We start from the raw sequence: 18,262 nt of genomic DNA, 5'->3' as shown, positions 1-18,262 counted from the left end.
TACGGACCTTAGCCATGAATCTTTGCCTAGTGAAGTAGTCGATGGAGTTGATGAAGTTGCCATTGCGAATTAAAATGCTACAACAAAAAGGAAAAATTAACATTCATTGTTTTAAAAAATACTTGTAAAAACATGTTTAGCAAGTTTTAGCATTTATATAATGACCTCCCACTAAATTATATAAATGATTCCAAGACCCAAATATTAAACAAAAATGAGCATCGCTTGGGCGAAACATCCCATAATTGCGTAAATTCGGTAAGTCACGTTGACTAATTCTACCTCTAGAACTCTTGGTCGACGAATTTCCTCAAATTCATCTACTAGCCCCGGAACACAAGACCGTCTTATATCCCGTTGAGTCCAACCAATTTTGGCGTGTGATAACCGCTTACCACCCTACTTACCCAAGGTAAAAAGAGAACACCCCGCTTGGGCGAGCGTGGCTCTAATGAACAAGAGATTCATAGGTGTTACTAATTGGTAAGGCTAATCTCAATTTTAGTTATGTGAGAGATCTTGTCAATTTAGTCATAAATTCCTTATAAGTGAATTAATTCGGTGAATTTAAATGACGTGAATTGACAATCGCGAAAATAAAATGCATGTGAATGGCGATTTTGGCATGCGCGAAAATAAAACAAGCAAACATGTAAGCATATGAATAAATCCTAGTATGGCCACCTAGTTAATAAAAACTAGTCTATTACATTTCGGAAACCAACTCCTTGTTCCCTTGCCTCTTCATTCCAAAAGTGGCTCTTCCTAGTGGGATTTGGAACACCTTCCAAAAATAGACTCCGTCTCGTTGTAATCCGTATTTTGGAAACGCCGGTAAAATAACTATTACAAATGAATTACATAGCTATTCTTATTATACATTAATTAATAAAATTAATAAAACTATTAATTAATTACAAACCAACGATACGAGATCGTATTTAATTACAAACAAATCGATATTCCCATTCATTTCGGGTAATAACGATTAAAATTAACTACGCCATACTAGGTACAAAAAGATAAATACTTTAAATAAATGACAATCATTCATTCAACTTAAATAAATATGCTTAAAATGCTGTAAATATGATGCCAAAATCGCCCTATCTATCAATCGTTGGTATCCATCTCGGTTTTTGTGGATTTAATCGACTTTTAACATGTAATAATCAATAATTAACTCTTAAATCTCATTTAAGTCCAAACTAATTTTCCAAACTGTTTTGAACCTCAAAATTAATCCTCACTAATTTTATGATAAATAATTAGTTTGATTTGGTGATATTTTGCTAATTTAACCGGTAAAATCATAATATTTAAGTAAAAATCCAAAATAATTGAAAAATTACCCAAAAAATTGAAACAAAAATTTTTAGTATTCTGGAACACTCCAAAGAACACCAAAATGTTAGAAAAATTGCCCAAAAATTCCGGATAAATTTTGTGATGAAAAAGATCGATATTTATCGGTTTTTAACCACTAAAACAAATAAACATCAAAAAAAAAGTGAAAACACACATGAAAAATCACTTTTGACATTTAAATAATATTCTTAAATGTACATAAATTTATCATGGGCAGAATCAAAAATTTCGAAATTATGATTAATTAATTTGACTTTTATCGACTTTTTACTCAAAACATCAATAAACATGCAAAATTCCGAACCAACCTTCAACTTTTTGCATACAATCAGTAGGAAATATGCATGAACTACCATAAAAAATCCATATACCGAATCAACATTTAACTAATTTTAGTCAATTTTTCACTAAAATGCGACATTTTGACTCGGTTTTCTACCAAAAAACATTAAAAATAGCAAATTAACTTCAAAAATCACCAAAAAATTCCACAAATATTTTGAGATCAGTAGGTATGCATGTCCCAAAAATTTCGTGCTAAAACCTCTTCTAACACAATTTTTGAGGTTTTACTAATTATCTCATAATTCATTAAAATGCTTAAAATCAACATGCAAATTACAAGCCTAATCTCTGATACCACTTGAAAGATCAAAGATCCATATTAGACTCTCTAATAAAATTAATTTATCTCATAAATTGTTATTTAGGTGATCTATGTAACATGCATGCTAATATGAAAGCATAAAAAGAAGGCATAACGAAAAACAATTTTCTTACATTGAATATATGGTCAAATGGGCACAAACTAGTTCTCCTTACTAGTTTATTCTTGAGCTAAAATAATATGGATGATCCTCCTTGAAAAACCTTCAAAAAGAAAGTCTCCTTCAAGTTGCACCCAAGAACTAACCCAATAATAATAACAAGTTTGTACTAGTAACTTGTTAATATTGCTCCCTTGATAAATATTACTAATATCACTAACTTATCTTAGTAATATTAATAATGTATACTAGTTGATGAATTATTATTGTAGAGAGATAGAGAGAAAAGTTCACATGCAAAATGTTAGAGTGTAAATTGAGGTAGTGTAGAAATGTGAACAATATATGGAGTGTTGAAGTGGGGAAAGTGGCGGGTGGTGGAGTATATTAGTGGACAATTTTTGTCTTATAATTTTATCTTACATCACATGCAAAATCTTGTATAAGATAAATTATGGTAGTATACAAAATAAGGTGAAATGATTATGTGAGTAATTATCCACTACACTTATTTTACACGGTCCACTTGACCATATACGGGTCCATGTTGGTTCTTATATTTGTCGCACAAATCCGTGTAATTTTTATTTTAAACATCGTATCATGTTTAAATACTTCCATAATTAAATCATCCAATTCACTCCGTAAATATACGTGTACCACTACACATATTATTTACGTACTAATATTAATCACATTAATCAATTAGAACAATTTTAGTAAATTAACAGTTAATTAACTAAAACCCGTCTCCCAAAACTTACTATTCAATTATCACATAATTAAATAATAACTGTCGCTCCTCGAGTTCGCAACTCGAAATCTCTCTAATAATAATCGACTAACCTCTTAGTCTATAAATCAAGACTAAACAAATTGTATCTCATATAATTAATTAGTTATCAATTGGGGTTCGTTCTTTTAGGTGTGACCGAAAGAGGTCAGTTGATCACCGCCGTCTTACGACAATAACATCAAACTCTAGTCAGCCAACCGTTATCGATTTACGTTAATCAACTGACGAGGATCAAATAATTAAATATCTAATGATATTCTATTAATGAGATTTATTATGTTAACGCACTATTGTGGAGGACACTAACTCCAACACTTCAGTGATCACATAGGGCCCCATCCATCTTGAATTTAACTTCCCGGGAAAGGGTCGATATCAGGAGTTAAATAGAAGGACTTTGTCTCCTTTGTGCAAGGCTTTTTGCTTTATTCTCTTGTCATGAAGCAACTTTGTCCTCTCCTTGTAGATCTTGCCATTTTCGTAGGATTGTAGTCGGAATTCCTCCAACTCTTGAATTTGCATTATCCTCTTTTGACCACTTAACTTAAGGTCAAGGTTGAGAGCTTTGATTGCCCAAAAGGCTTTGTATTCTAGCTCAATTGGCAAATGATATGCCTTTCCGTAGACTAGTTTGTAAGGGGAGGCTCATATGGGAGTCTTTTAGGCCGTCCTATAAGCCCAAAGAGTGTCATCAAACTTCATGCTCCAATCCTTACGAGTCTTGTTGACAACCTTCTCAAGAATTTGTTTGATTTCTCTATTCGAAACTTCAACTTGACCGCTTGTTTGAGGATGGTATCACAAGCCGGTTATATGTTGAACACCATATTTTGTCAAAAGAGAGGTGAGCTTCTTTTCATGGAAATGTGTTCCTCCATCACTAATGATTGTTCTAGGGACTCCGAATCTTGGGAAGATTACTTTCTTGAGAAGTTTGGTAACCATTTTGGCATCATCGGTTGGGGTAGCAATTGCTTCTACCCATTTTGACACATAATCAACGGCTACAAGAATGTACTTATTTCCTTGAGATGACACAAATGGTCCTTGGTAGTCAATTCCCTAAACATCGAAAATTTCTACCTCCAATATTCCTCGTTGTGGCATCTCATTTCTCCAAGAAATGTTCCCGGTTCTTTGGCAATGATCACAATGGAGAATAAATTCCCTAGCATCTTCAAACATGGTAGGCCAAAAGAAGCCCGATTGGAGGACCTTAGCAATAGTTCTTCGTGCTCCATGGTGTCCTCCATAAGGTGATGAATGGCATCCCTCTAGAACACCTTGAACTTCCTATTGAGGTATGCATCTTCGGTAAAGTCCATCTCTACATTATTTGTAAAGATTGGGATCATCCCAAAAATACCTCTTTACTTCAAACAAGAATCTCGTTCTTTGATTGTAGTTCACGTTTGGAGGAAGAACTCCTCCAACAATGTAATTAGCATAGTCGGCAAACCATGGTGTGGTGTGCTTCTCAAGTTTTGAATGGATGGCCATCAAAATATCATTGGGGAAAGAGTCATTGATTGGTGTCTCTCCCTCATCATCGTGGAATCGAATTCTTGACAAGTGATCCGCTACTACATTCTCGGCTCCCTTCTTGTCTCCTATCTCTAAATCAAATTCTTGGAGTAGCAAAATCCACCATAACAATCTTGGTTTTACTTCTTTCTTTATCAAGAGATGTCGAAGAGGACGGTAATCCGAGAAGACAATCACTTTTGATCCAATCAAATAGGAACGAAATTTGTCTAAAGCATTGACAATGGCAAGGATTTCCTTCTCGGTAGTATCGTAGTTCACTTGGGCGGCATCAATAGTCTTGCTTATGTAATAGATAGCATGCAAAGCCTTTCCTACCCGTTGGTCAAGAACCACTCCAACGGCGTAGTTACTTGCATCGCACATAATCTCAAATGGTAGTTCGCAATTTGGTGGTTGGATGATCGGTGCCGAGATCAATGCTTCCTTGATTCTATTAAAGGCTTCAACACACTCATTAGTGAATTGGAATTGGGTATCTTTAAGCAAAAGTTTAGTGAGGGGTTTCGCGATTTTGGAAAAATCTTTTATGAAACGGCGATAGAAACCCACTGTAGATACCTCATTTCTGCACCTCTCGCAAACCACCCGGTGATGATTGGGCCGCATGTTTGGTATGCGGAACGATTTGTGACAGTTCATAAGATTATCGTCAAGTGATTGCTCAAATATTAATGTCTACCTCTTAGTTGTCATCTACGTGCCGATACGGTTGTTTTGACAGTAATTAGAGTACATTTGGAGTCCAGGCCTAAAACCGTCTCCATTTTCTGATAACCGTTAAATCCCGAGTCAGAATGTTCTGCAATGTTCCGGATATTTCTATTCCATATTTCACAATCTTTATCTTTTGGTAAACAATTTCCCGTAATATTCACATAAGATATTAAGGAAAACCGAATTATTCCGTCCTACCATAACTTAAACACGGAAATCTTTCTTCCGCAGGAGGAAACCCCTTGGGAATAGACGCAGCAGGTGCTGCGCCTCTTCCAAGAGACGCAGTGGCTGCTGCGCCTCTTCCCAGGTCCTTTCTCTGCGTAATTTTTGTATCTTTTTCATATCTTTCCGAGATTCACTTCCAAAGAGTCTCCGAAACCCTAATTCCTTCACGTGATTAGTATAAATAGGAGCCTTCGCTCCTCATATTTCTCACGCGAGTGTCCGCCCTTCTCTTCTCCCTTTGCATTCTAGACTTTTGTTCTTACCTTTTGGCGTCTACGTGCTTGAACATTCGACCACGTAAGCTCGGATCCTTCTGAGTACCAGCCTCGTTTGCATGACCGACCAATTTGACCAACTCCACAATCAATCAACTTAATTAATCTAATCGTTTTCCTCTTACGAGGGCACTTTCTTTGCATTCGCGTCGAGCATCACTAATCGATATCTTAGTCCTTCTCGTTTCGTCAACATGTAAGTCTGAGGGTGTATAATCTCTCTTTATTTATTGTTATTTACTTATTGTATCACAATTGTAAGGTTTATGTCGAAAATACCTCGTTAAAACCAATTTCTAAACCATGCTTTAAAACCTCGTTTTTTACGGATTTCCAGAAGACTAACCGTAGAGAAAGGACGCAGCAACTGCTGCGCCTCTTCGAAGGAGCGCAGTACCTGCTGCGCCTCTTCGTGAGGCTGCCGCAGTTCCTGCTTCCTTTCTTCTTCCTTCGTCCTCTCTAATTCGTTTGTTTTCATTTGTATTCTTTTGTTCTTCAATTCTTTGTTATAATAGCATAATTATTTTACATGTATATCATTAATCATCATCATTAGCACATAATTCATCATAAATTCGACTTAAATCCCAAGTAATCAATATTTGCGGGTTTTCGTCATTAAACTCAAATTCGAGTTTTAAGAGGTTCGATTCATCAATATTGAGTCTCTGGAATTCATCGTTGACATATCTACACCTGTTATTTGTCATATCTATCATATATTCGTCATTAATCCGTTATATTTAACCTAATTAATTGATTTAGTTTGTTAATTTGTTAATAATTCTCATTAATCTTATATTAATTCGTTTAATTCCGTTTCATCCATGTTTTACTGTTTTCATGACCATTAATCATATGTAAATTACCTACTAATCACTTTCATCCGATTAAGTATATTAATCAACCATTAAATCACCAACGAATATTAACGATTTGCAGTTCCGGCTTCACAGCCATAATTCACCCTTGGAACAGACGCAGCAACTGCTGCGCCTCTTCCAAAGGGCGCAGTCCTGCTGCGCCTGTTCCAGGTTGGGTTCTGTCTCTGAACTCCGTTGTTGTTTGACCAATTTTAATTAGCTCACGTTTAATTAACTGTTATTCGTTTTATCACCTTCTGGTCTGTTCGTAACTTTTTTTCTTTTATTCTTTTTCTCAAATTATCCGTTTTAAAGGTATTTTCGACATAAATCGCCTAATCCAATGTAATTATTGTAATTTTCATTATTGTAATGTTCTTTCGTTGTATTTATCATTATTTCTTGTATCATTTGTATGCTTTCACCTGTAATCAACCTTATATCCTACTTCGACATTAATTGTATGTTAAATTAATTGCTCACCGACTTAGTATTAATTCTCACATGCTAGGATTAAAACTTGGATGTTGCATTGCATGCATACAATCGACGGTATATCGAGTACGAATAACTTCCCTAATCATTAGTAGAGGCCGCTATCAAGGCGGGCGGGATTAGGTGTTCGATCAAAAGAGCTTCCTAATACGTACCCTCACCCCTTACTCCAGATATTTGTGAACACCCGTGTTCATTGGCATCCACGAGAGTCATTCTAGACATAGAATGCTAAGGGTAACGATTGCTTAGTGTTCATGTCACTACTTTGTGTCTTGACATGACACGAGGTATTCGAACGGTTCCAATTTCCCATAAAAATGGGTGGCGACTCCATACAAAATGCAAACGCTTGTTTCTCTTCTCTCCCAAGCGCCCCGTGGCCCCCGCTCCACGGTTTGGCGACTCACTGGGGATAATACACTTACGTGTAGCAAGGGTGAAACTTGAACAAGGTTAGGGAATAGTTTGTATAAGACAATTGCCGGTTTTCATAACTCGGTCTTCCTAGATCGTTTTATTCGGCCTTCCTAGGCCCAACCCAACCAATTCGACCAATCGTCCCGTCTAAACGGTCTTAATTCTTATTTGGGCCTAAGGATGGATAGCGATTGACGTCATCCATACCATGGTACTTACTCTTGTTTGTATCAAGGGCTCTCACTACTTGAGGAAATGGACTAGGAATCGGCCTTACTCTTGTTTGGTACGAGCCTCTCCACAGACTTCGGGTTTGATTGTTCGGTATGGCAACCCACCCTTTAAACCAAAACCCTTTTAAATGCACTCAGCATCCCGTTATAATGCTTGTATAAATGTTTGTACCTTACGTGATCACCATTTCTAAACAAGGTCATGACGATTTTTCAAAAATCAAAACCCTTTTCTTAATCAAAATCTCGAAATAGGCCTTCAATTAGCGCAAAATCCAGTCAAAACTCTGCCCGTTTATCATGTCAAAATTCGGGCCACAAAGCCCATTTCAAAACCTCACTTTGAGTCCACTCCTACAACTACACTATAGTTGACTAGGACACACATTTTCAAAAACCTTGTCTTTCTTCAAAGCTCACTCAACACAAGTGGCACACACCCACTTCACGAGTCAAAACATTTCTTCTTTTAGCAAGTGTGTTAGAATGGTCGATCGTGTTTTGATTCGTCGCCGATCTCTTATTCAGTTTTCAAGATGCCTGGATCCAGCGAAACAAACCTCCACCAACTTCAAGATGGTAATGATCGAATCCTAGCCGCGCTAGCCCAAATGCAAGTTACCCAAGACCAAGTCTATGACCGCCTTGAGCTCATCGAGGGCCGTATCTATGCCGTAGAGGGAAGGTTTCCCCCTCATGAAAGTGAAGTAATAGGTGACTCCGATAATGAGTCCAAGGATGAAAATCCTCTCATGAGGATGACTGTAGCTGAAAAAAGACTCCAATACTTAGAGGAGCAATTGATGTACCTTAAGGGGGATGACATTTATAGGGAGAACAATCGCAAGTATGAGGCCGTCAATTCCAAATTGCCAACCAACTTCAATATGACGGATATCCCTAAATTCAAGGGACACGAGAACCCTTTGAACCACATCCGTGCCTTCAAAGATTACATGCCTATCAAAGGCATCAAACCCTAGATGTTCTTAAGGATCTTTCCTTCATCTCTTGACACCATCCCGAAGCAATGGTTCTACTCCTTAGATCACAAGAAGGTCGCTACTTGGGAAGATGCCGCAATCGAGTTTTTTAACCAATATGCGGATAACGCCGAGATCCAAGTAAACATGCGTACTCTAGAGGTTCTTACCCAAAATGACAAAGAAGGATTCACCGACTTCCTAAGTAGGTGGAGGAAGACTAGTACCCAACTGGTTGAACGCCCGGATGAGGCTACCCTTGTGGAGAAGTTTGTGGATAATCTCAAACCCATATATGCCAATCATTTGAGGTACCAAAACATCAAAACTTTTAAGGACTTGACCGTACTAGGGACAAGGATTGAAGATGACATCCGTAAAGGAATCTTGTCCAAAACGGTAGGTCGAGGATATCAAGGTTCAACAAGTCGTTCATACGGCTCTACCAGCAAAACCGATGAAGTTAACCTTCTCGAGCCATCCAAGAAAAGTACCCCACCAAGGAAATTCACAAATCTTGGGGACACGTACTCCAACGCTCTAAAAAGGTTAATGAAGCAAGGCAAACTCCAACCCATTGGACCTACTCCCGAACCCGAAAGGAAATCCAAATTCTGGGACGAGAACTCGATCGTGAATACCATAGGGGCAAGGGGCACGACACAGAAAAATGCTACAAGTTGAAAAACGTGCTTCAAGACATGATTGAAGATGGTCGACTGCCAATACCACCGGGAGGTAAACCCAACAACACTCAGAATCCTCTTGGAGTTCTAGTGATTACAAGTGATGAATCTACCTTAGATTGCTCACACCTTATTTCTCCAATCGAAAATAAAGTCTACGCAATCGAGAATGAAGGGTTCTACTCTACTATCTCCCCTACCATTTCCGACTTCATCATATGGGCAAGGAGTGTAGATGGGCAAGTTTGGGAATTAGAAAATATGGTGACAACTTTACGCGATCCCAACGCAACACACAAAGAACATGTGCCACTAATCTTCTCTCAAAATGCTACTATGCAAGAAGTAGTCACCGTGGTTGATAAACTAGTTGACCAAATCATACGACTGGAAGATGAAATCATGAGAATGAGATAGCTAACTGTAATCAATGCAGTTTGGGCCGACGATGATGAGGACGAGTATCTCATTAAAAACTCCCTAGTCAAAGAAATAGTCCAAAATGGTGAAGACCAAGATGTAGACCACCTAATTCGCTCGGGTCGTCCATATCAAAGCACTACTCAAAGCGGTCCAACCAACGTTGTCACACCAAATGATAATGAAGAGGACTCCACCGACCATTTGCTCAAGCAATTACAGAAGACGAAGGCTGATCTTTCAGTCTGGCAATTAGTAGCAAGCTCATTCCCACATCGCCAAGCTTTACTGCAAGCTTTGGCCAAACTAAATGTAGCACATAACTCGACGCCCGAGGGTGTAGTCAACTTGGTCTTCCAAGAATCACCAAAGCTAAGTAATCCTATTACTTTCTCAGACGAAGATTTGCCACCTTTTGGCGCCAGTCACAATTTAGCTCTCTACATCACTGTCATTTGTCTAAAAAAGAACGTGCCAATGACCTTGGTAGATGATGGCTCCGCGGTCAACGTCATACCCCTCAAAACGGCATACAAGTTAGGCATGAAAGAGTCGGATTGGACCCCTACCAATCAAGGTGTGCGTGCATACGATGGTACACGACGAAAGGTGGTAGGACTTGTTAACCTAACCATAGCCACAGGGCCAATTGAACGAAAGGTTAACTTCCAAATAGTGGACATTGAAGCTTCCTTCAACATACTCCTGGGAAGGCCGTGGATTCACGCTTCCAAAGCGGTAACATCCACCCTTCATCAAAAGATGAAGATCCCACTAAATGGCAAAGTAGTAACGATCACTTCGTCACCCATCAAGGCAATAATCGAAAAACAGTCGAACAATCAAGTCCTTGCAGATCCCGTATACGAACTTGGAGGCTTCCATAGTGTAAACGTCATAGAAAGTGAGTGGTCAACCACATGCTCAAAACCCAGGGATACTTCCCTGGAATGCCTTTGAACCCTACTCGAAGAAACACCTTCGCACCATACAAGGAAGGCAACTCAAAGAGGATACCACTTGGACTAGGGTACAAACCCACTAAAGAAGAGGTTCTCGAAATGCTTGCCCAAGTCCAAAACCGCAAGCATGTAGGAGTCCAAATGAGACCCTATCTCCCCACTTTAAATGGGTACTTTGTTCAAGAAGGAAGTCTAGAACTCTTTCACGGATTTCCCGAGCCTTGGCATTATCTCGAGAGGACACTAGCCGGAATCGAGATCTTTCACGATTGCTACTTTATCCCTCCAGAAACGGTTCCTACCGTCAAAACCCGTCAAGCACCTTGCTTAGACAAACAAGCCGTTAGCCTATTGTTTGGAGAAGATCGATTTGTCAGGGCCGCGCAGGATGAGAACATTACCATGATACTTCAACACGATCGCTTCAACCCCACCGCGTTAATCACAGAAACCAACGCAAGACAGCAGAAAGGATGGAGAAAATCAATCAAGTGGACCAATAATCAAGGAAGACTCTTTAAGCTCACCGCTGGAGAAGGAGAGATGTTCAAAGGAGAACCAGAAGACGATGAGTTCGAGTCGGAGTCGGAGTCAGAGTCGGAGTCTAGAGAAGTCATTAGAGAGTCTCCTCCTGTCGTCATCCCCACTCCCGTTGTTTCTCCTAGCTTAGCCTCGCGTAGTCACAGTAGTTCGGGAAATGCCCCAACCACTGTCCCTTTGCCGCCACTGACCATGGATCAGTTGGCTTCTTTGTTTCAACTATACTCAAATTTTAATATGAATAAATCAGGTTCTGCTTACTCTTTGTGTTATCTTGAGTGCAATTCTGTTTACGATGATACTGAGGATGACCAAGACCCAGACTCGATCAAAATACCTCCCTACATAGCCAAAAAAATACTACAGGAAGGGGAAGGGGGACAAGTAATAGAAGACACCGAACCCATCAATGTAGGAACCGAACTAGAACCCCAAGAACTTAGGATAGGGACTACCTTGAGCTCTACCGAAAGGGCCAATTTCATAAACCTCCTAAACGAATTCAAAGACGTTTTCGCTTGGTCCTACAAAGACATGCCAGGGATCGACAGGGATATCACTGAACATAGAATTCCGATTAAGCCAGGATTTAAACCCGTGAAACAGAAGCTTCGACGAATGAGGACAGAATGGGCTCTCAAGATTAAAGAAGAAGTTGACAAACAATTCAAAGCCGGGTTCATCAAAGTTTCCGAGTATTCTGACTGGGTAGCCAACATAGTACCTGTGCCCAAAAAGGATGGGAGAATCCGTGTTTGTGTTGACTTTAGGGACTTGAACAAAGCAAGTCCTAAAGATGACTTCCCTCTACCACACATCGACATATTGGTGGACAACACTGCTGACCACGCATTACTATCCTTCACGGATGGATATGCGGGTTATAATCAAATCAAAATGGCCATGGAAGATATGCATAAGACCGCCTTCATCACTCAATGGGGAACCTATTGTTATACGGTCATGCCGTTTGGATTGATCAACGTCGGAGCTACATATCAACGCACCGCAACTACACTCTTACATGACATGATGCACAAAGAAGTTGAGGTATACATAGATGACATGATTGTCAAATCCAAGGAAAGAGAGGGGCATATTACGAACCTTAGCAAGTTCTTCGCAAGGCTACAAAAGTACAACATGAGGCTCAATCCTCAAAAATGCACATTCGGAGTAACATCTGGCAAACTCCTGGGATACGTCGTTAGTCAAAGAGGTATAGAAATAGATCCTTCCAAAATCAAAGTGCTGATCGAAATGCCACAACCTCAAACAGAAAAAGAAGTCAGAGGATTCCTGGGAAAGGTGCAGTATATAAGTCGATTCATATCGAAACTTACGATGATTTGTGAGCCTATCTTCAAGAAACTCAAGAAAACAGACCACACCATGTGGAAAGACGATTGTCAGAAGGCGTTTGACCGAATAAAAGAGATATTGGCTAAACCACCAGTGCTCATGCCGCCACAACGAGATCAACCTCTCGGTTTATATCTCACAGTAATCGAAACAGCCATGGGTGCCATGCTGGCTCAAACAGTAGGAAGTGAAGAAAGGGCTATCTACTACCTTAGTAAGAAGTTCCTGGAGTACGAGTGCAAATATTCACAACTCGAAAAGACATGCCTCGCTCTTGTGTGGGCAACGAAGAAGCTACGCCATTACATGCTTAGCTACTCCGTCAAAATATACTCCAAAATGGATCCAGTCAAATACCTCTTCGAGAAACCCGTCCTTAACGGACGCCTAGCAAGATGGACCCTGATGCTCTCAGAATTCGACCTCAAATACGTGCCACTGAAAGTTATTAAAGGGCACGCCGTCGCCAAGTTCTTCGCAGAAAATCCCATCAATGACGCACAAACGGTAGACACTTGGTCATTTCCAGACGAGGATATACTCCAAACTGATGTAGATTCCTGGGACCTTTACTTTGATGGAGCATCAAACTTGAGAGGATTTGGAATAGGAGTGTTGCTCATTTCTCCTGAAGGCGAGCATACACCAATCGCTGTCAAACTCGACTTCGAGGTGACAAATAACGCTGCAGAATACGAAGCTTGTCTCATTAGACTACAAGCGGCAGTGACCTTAGGCATTAAAAACCTCTGAGTACATGGGGATTCATCAGTGATCATCAACCAAGTCACAGGATCTTGGAAAATTCGAAGCGAAAGCCTCGCACCTTATCAGGTTAGAATAGACCAAGTCGCTCAATTCTTTGATCACGTAACCTACCTACACCTACCTCGGGAAGAAAATCAATTTGCAGACGCTCTTGCGAAACTCGCATCTTTGATTAATATGCCAGATCATATGGTGGAAATGCCTTTGTGCATCGAACGACGGTCAGTGCCCACTTATGTCCACCAAATCACCGATGAAGAAGAGATCGCGCAGGAACCCTGGTTCCAAGCAATCCTGAATTTTAAGCTCAATGGTGCCTATCCACCCGATATGGACAAGAGGGGACAACGTGCTATACGCCTACTCGCTTCCCAATACGTTCTCATGCAAGGAGAATTATACAAAAGAACACCTCTTGGTGTAATCCTACGTTGCCTTGATCATTCACAGGCGCGAAAGGTGATGGAAGAAGTCCACGACGGAGAATGCGGTCCTCACATGAGTGGGCCCATGATGGCAAAGAAAATCACACGTTTGGGGTATTATTGGACCACAATGGAATCCGATTGCATCAAATATGTAAGACATTGCCACAATTGCCAAATCTTCGGGAATGTACAACATGTCCCTCCTTCATTGCTCTATACAATGACGTCTCCCTGGCCATTTTCTACATGGGAATTAACATAATCGGAAGATAACCCCGTCGAACAGAAGTCACTGTTTCATTCTAGTAGCAATTGACTATTTCACGAAATGGGTAGAAGCGGCTTCCTACACTAGTCTTACAGCTAAAAATGTGGCAAAGTTCATACAAAACAACATCATCTGTCGATATGGTTGCCCACATGAGATCATTAGCGATAACGGATCCCATTTCCAAGCTGAGACCGAACAATTGCTAGCCAAATACAAGATTAGGCATCACCACTCTTCGCCCTATAGACCACAGACTAACGGCGCGGTAGAGGCGGCAAACAAGAATGTTGTTACGATTCTCAAGAAAATGATTGACAACTATAGAGATTGGCCAAGCAAGATACCCTTTGCTTTGTGGGGGTATCGTACATCTCATTAGGGACGCCCACCGGGGCTACTCCTTTCTATTTGACCTACGGCATGGAAGCTGTACAACCAGTCGAGCTAGGGATACCATCCTTGCGTATTTTACTAGAAAGTCAAATCCCGGAAGCCGATTGGAAGAGGGATAGATATGAAGAACTCATCCTCCTGGATGAACGTAGGTTACGCGCCTTGCATTACGTCCAAACATATCAAGCACGTATCAAACGAGCTTTCAACAAAAGGGTTAGGCCAAGAAACATCAAAGAAGGAGACTTAGTGCTCAAATCGGTTAGAGCTCTTCTACCTGTTGATCCACGAGGAAAATTCAAACCTAATTGGGCCGGACCATTTTTAGTCAAATCCATACTCCCAGGGGGTGCGGTTAGAATCACAGACCTAGATGGTAATGAGTTTTCAAACCCAACAAACCTTGACTAACTAAAACGGTACTATGCCTAGAATAGGAACAAAAACGCGCTTCGCGTAACCCCACGTGTCGCTCTTGTAGCACTAAATAAACGGCCCCTGGCCAAGCTGAAATAAGCCAATGTAACTGTGCTCTTGCATTTTGACAAATCTGTCATCCTCATATCATCAAATAAACTAAATTTGCACCTTCAGAGTAAGCAAAAAGCTCATGCTTATTTTCTAAGTTCATTACAAGCTCTTGCTTAGAACAATTATTCTTTTACATTTACTCGAACTACGCGAAAGGGTTTGATTTCATTTTTTAAGTGAATACGTAGGCAATCCTTCACAGGATTCAACCCGTTATATCTAAAATGTAAATAGAAGGACATTTGCATTGCATTTGGAATTCGACAAGAATAATAAATAGAAAATCACAACGGTTTCATAACCACTTAACCTTTTTTATTTCATCCATTTTCTAATAATAATAGTAAGCTACATAATAAAAATAGAATAGGCTGGGATTCTAAAAACCCCACCTTTTATTACAACAATAAATAATAATAATAATCAAATAATAAATAAAGACTCAAGCTATTCCTCCATCTTCCCCTTGCCCTTATCATTCTTGTCATATTTATTGTCACGACCTCGAGCCGGACGCTCTTGCGCCACTTCAGACCTAATCACCAACGGTCTTTCTCGAGGCCTAGACTTTCCATTCTTGCTAATCACCATTTCCGCGACAGGAGTAGGCTTTGGTTTCTTCAAGGATGAACAACTTGAAACCCGGCTTCTTCTTCTCCCTCTCGTCGATGCTTCTCTTTCTCTTTCTCTACCTCGCGCACCTTGTAGTCAACGGGCTCGCGCTTCCTCAATCTCTCGCGCTCTTCCGGAGTAGTAGCCTTTCTCCATCGCAGATAAGAATCCGACACCCACAAGGAATTAGCGGAGAAATTCAAGAACCACATGTTTCTTTGGGCCCATTTAATGGCCCACTCTCTTGACTCTCTCGTAGTAAGCGCCATAGCAGTCATGAACGGTATCAAGTTTCGGGATCGTCTGTTTCAGCCCAACTTGTCTCATCACCTTTTCGGAAGATGCACACCATAAACTCCAATCCAGGAATGCGCACGGACCTAGTGGGATCCAAAGAAGACACTCCAGTGACGGATTTGAGGTGCCACCACGGCACGACCCACCTAATCAACGGCCATCATCGCTCTTCGCTTTGTTCTTCCAAAGAATCACGGACTCGAGTGAAGTCCACCATATACAACCTCGTCCTCATCGCAATCGAGCGGGCATGATAGGAAAGCACATGAACTGAGGGCTCGATCAATCGGAGCCGTTCCATAAGCCAAACCTACCAAAAGCGGGTATTAGACAAAAAAAAAACGAAAAAAAAAACAAAACGAAAAAAAAAACGAAAACGAAAAAAAACAAAGGAAAAAGAAGAGAAGAAAATGTCTTTTACCTGCAGAATGACGGGACTTCCCAAATACGGTAGATCACGGTTGGATTTCCTATTATCCAAGCCCAAAAGAATTTCTCCTAAGCATAAGCAAGCTGGGCTCCTGCGCAGCTCCATTTGCTCAACAAGGCCCAGAAGACGGGGATCACCTCTCAAGTCTTCATCAACATGCCCTTGGAAGACATACACATGCAACAAACAAAAGCCAAATGCTCTCCGCTTAGCAACATGAGAAACGGTGGGGTCGGCCCTGTTGATGAATCGATCTATGAAGTCCAGCATCCTCACGCCTTTCGAAGTCACTAGACGGTCCACCTCAAGTCTAGTCAACCCAAGCAAGTCTCTAAATTTGCTCTTGTACCCTTGAGAAGTAGAAGGAATGGAAGGCAAGTGTTCAGGATCCCACCCACCAATAGCAGCAATTTCCTCAGGAAATGGGCAAATATCACCTCCAGGGAACGCAAAAACATGGTAATTTGGGTCTCAATAGTCAAGACAAGCATCCAAGAACGGTTTATCAACCTTGATGAGTTTTAAACTCAACAAAGACCCGAAATTATAAGCACCCATATCGTGTTTCTCCATGTTCGAAAATTCATTGGTCCATTCCTTCAAACGAACCTCCAAAGTATTCATGATGAAAGGATTATTTTGAGAATTTTGTGTAATTAGACGAAGAAGAGACGGAAGAATTATGTGAATAAAAGCTCCATCGACGTTTCTATTTATACTAATTTCTGTTTCCAAAAATCCGTCAGAACAGACCACCTTGGGGACAGGCGTAGCACCTGCTGCGCCTCTTCAAAGGGACGCAGCTCATGCTGCGCCTCTTCCTCAGCTTCCCTTATGTGATTTTCCGCGTTGGATCTTTCCTAATTCCATGACGAATAATTTCCTATTCCTACGGGTTATTATTTTGGTAAATACGTGAAGATTACCATGTTTCAGGTTTCCTAATTTCGCGGGCACGCATTTCGAGGCGACATCGACATTTTCGCCATTTTACCGCACTCACACATTCTCATTTTAGGAAATAATTTTAATTCATCATTTCTCATTTAACTCATTTATTTTAGAAAATAATTTTCGGTTTACCGATTTTCAACATTTATATATTAATTTTAATTTCTTAATTTCATTTCTACATTTCAAACTTATAGATTTCTATTTTTTTTTTCGTTTTTAGGGGTAACCCTCCCTACCGTCCGGTCATTTTCGGCAATTTTTTTGCATTTTTGCATCTTTTGAGTCATTCGTTTTGCGCTAATTGAGGCCATATGTATATACAAATGTATGTTTTACGTGATTTCTATGTAAATTTCGGCAGCATGACGGCGTAAACCGTCATCTACCAAACCTGTTCAAAGCTAACCTGCAGATACAAGCAACACAACCCAGCAACAAAGGCACTCAGGCTGTCGTATATACACCAAACAAGGGAAATGTACAACAAACTGGGGGCTCTCGCCCCAAACAAAGTCTAAAAATGTCCAAAATCAATGTCCAAATGTGCAAGTCTACAAAAAGCTACACAAAACTACTGCTGGTCGCCCTCCAGCTCTGCAACTCTTGCCGCAAGAACGGCAATCTCGGCGTCCCGAACCTCGAGCTCCCTCAACAAGCTAGCTGTCTCCTCCCGAGACTGGGTCAACTCTCGCTCCAGCTCGCGGTCACCCTGTAAATAACAACAAAATTGGCTCATGTCAATCGTCTCAAGCAAAGTTGGAAAATCAAAATTCAAAAATGGAATAGGCATAAGGTTCATACCTGACGACCTCGACCGCCGAGAAGTGCCTCGACGGCAGTAGCTCGCAGCCGGTTGGCCACCCTCCACAACGCCACAAACCGAGACGGCGCAACCTGCATTTCCAAAAAGAAATTCTC

Source organism: Silene latifolia, chromosome X, assembly GCF_048544455.1.
Source record: "Silene latifolia isolate original U9 population chromosome X, ASM4854445v1, whole genome shotgun sequence".
NCBI classification, from domain to species: domain Eukaryota; kingdom Viridiplantae; phylum Streptophyta; class Magnoliopsida; order Caryophyllales; family Caryophyllaceae; genus Silene; species Silene latifolia.
The sequence above is the reverse complement of the archived record's forward strand: the minus strand, read 5'-3'. Positions refer to the sequence as shown.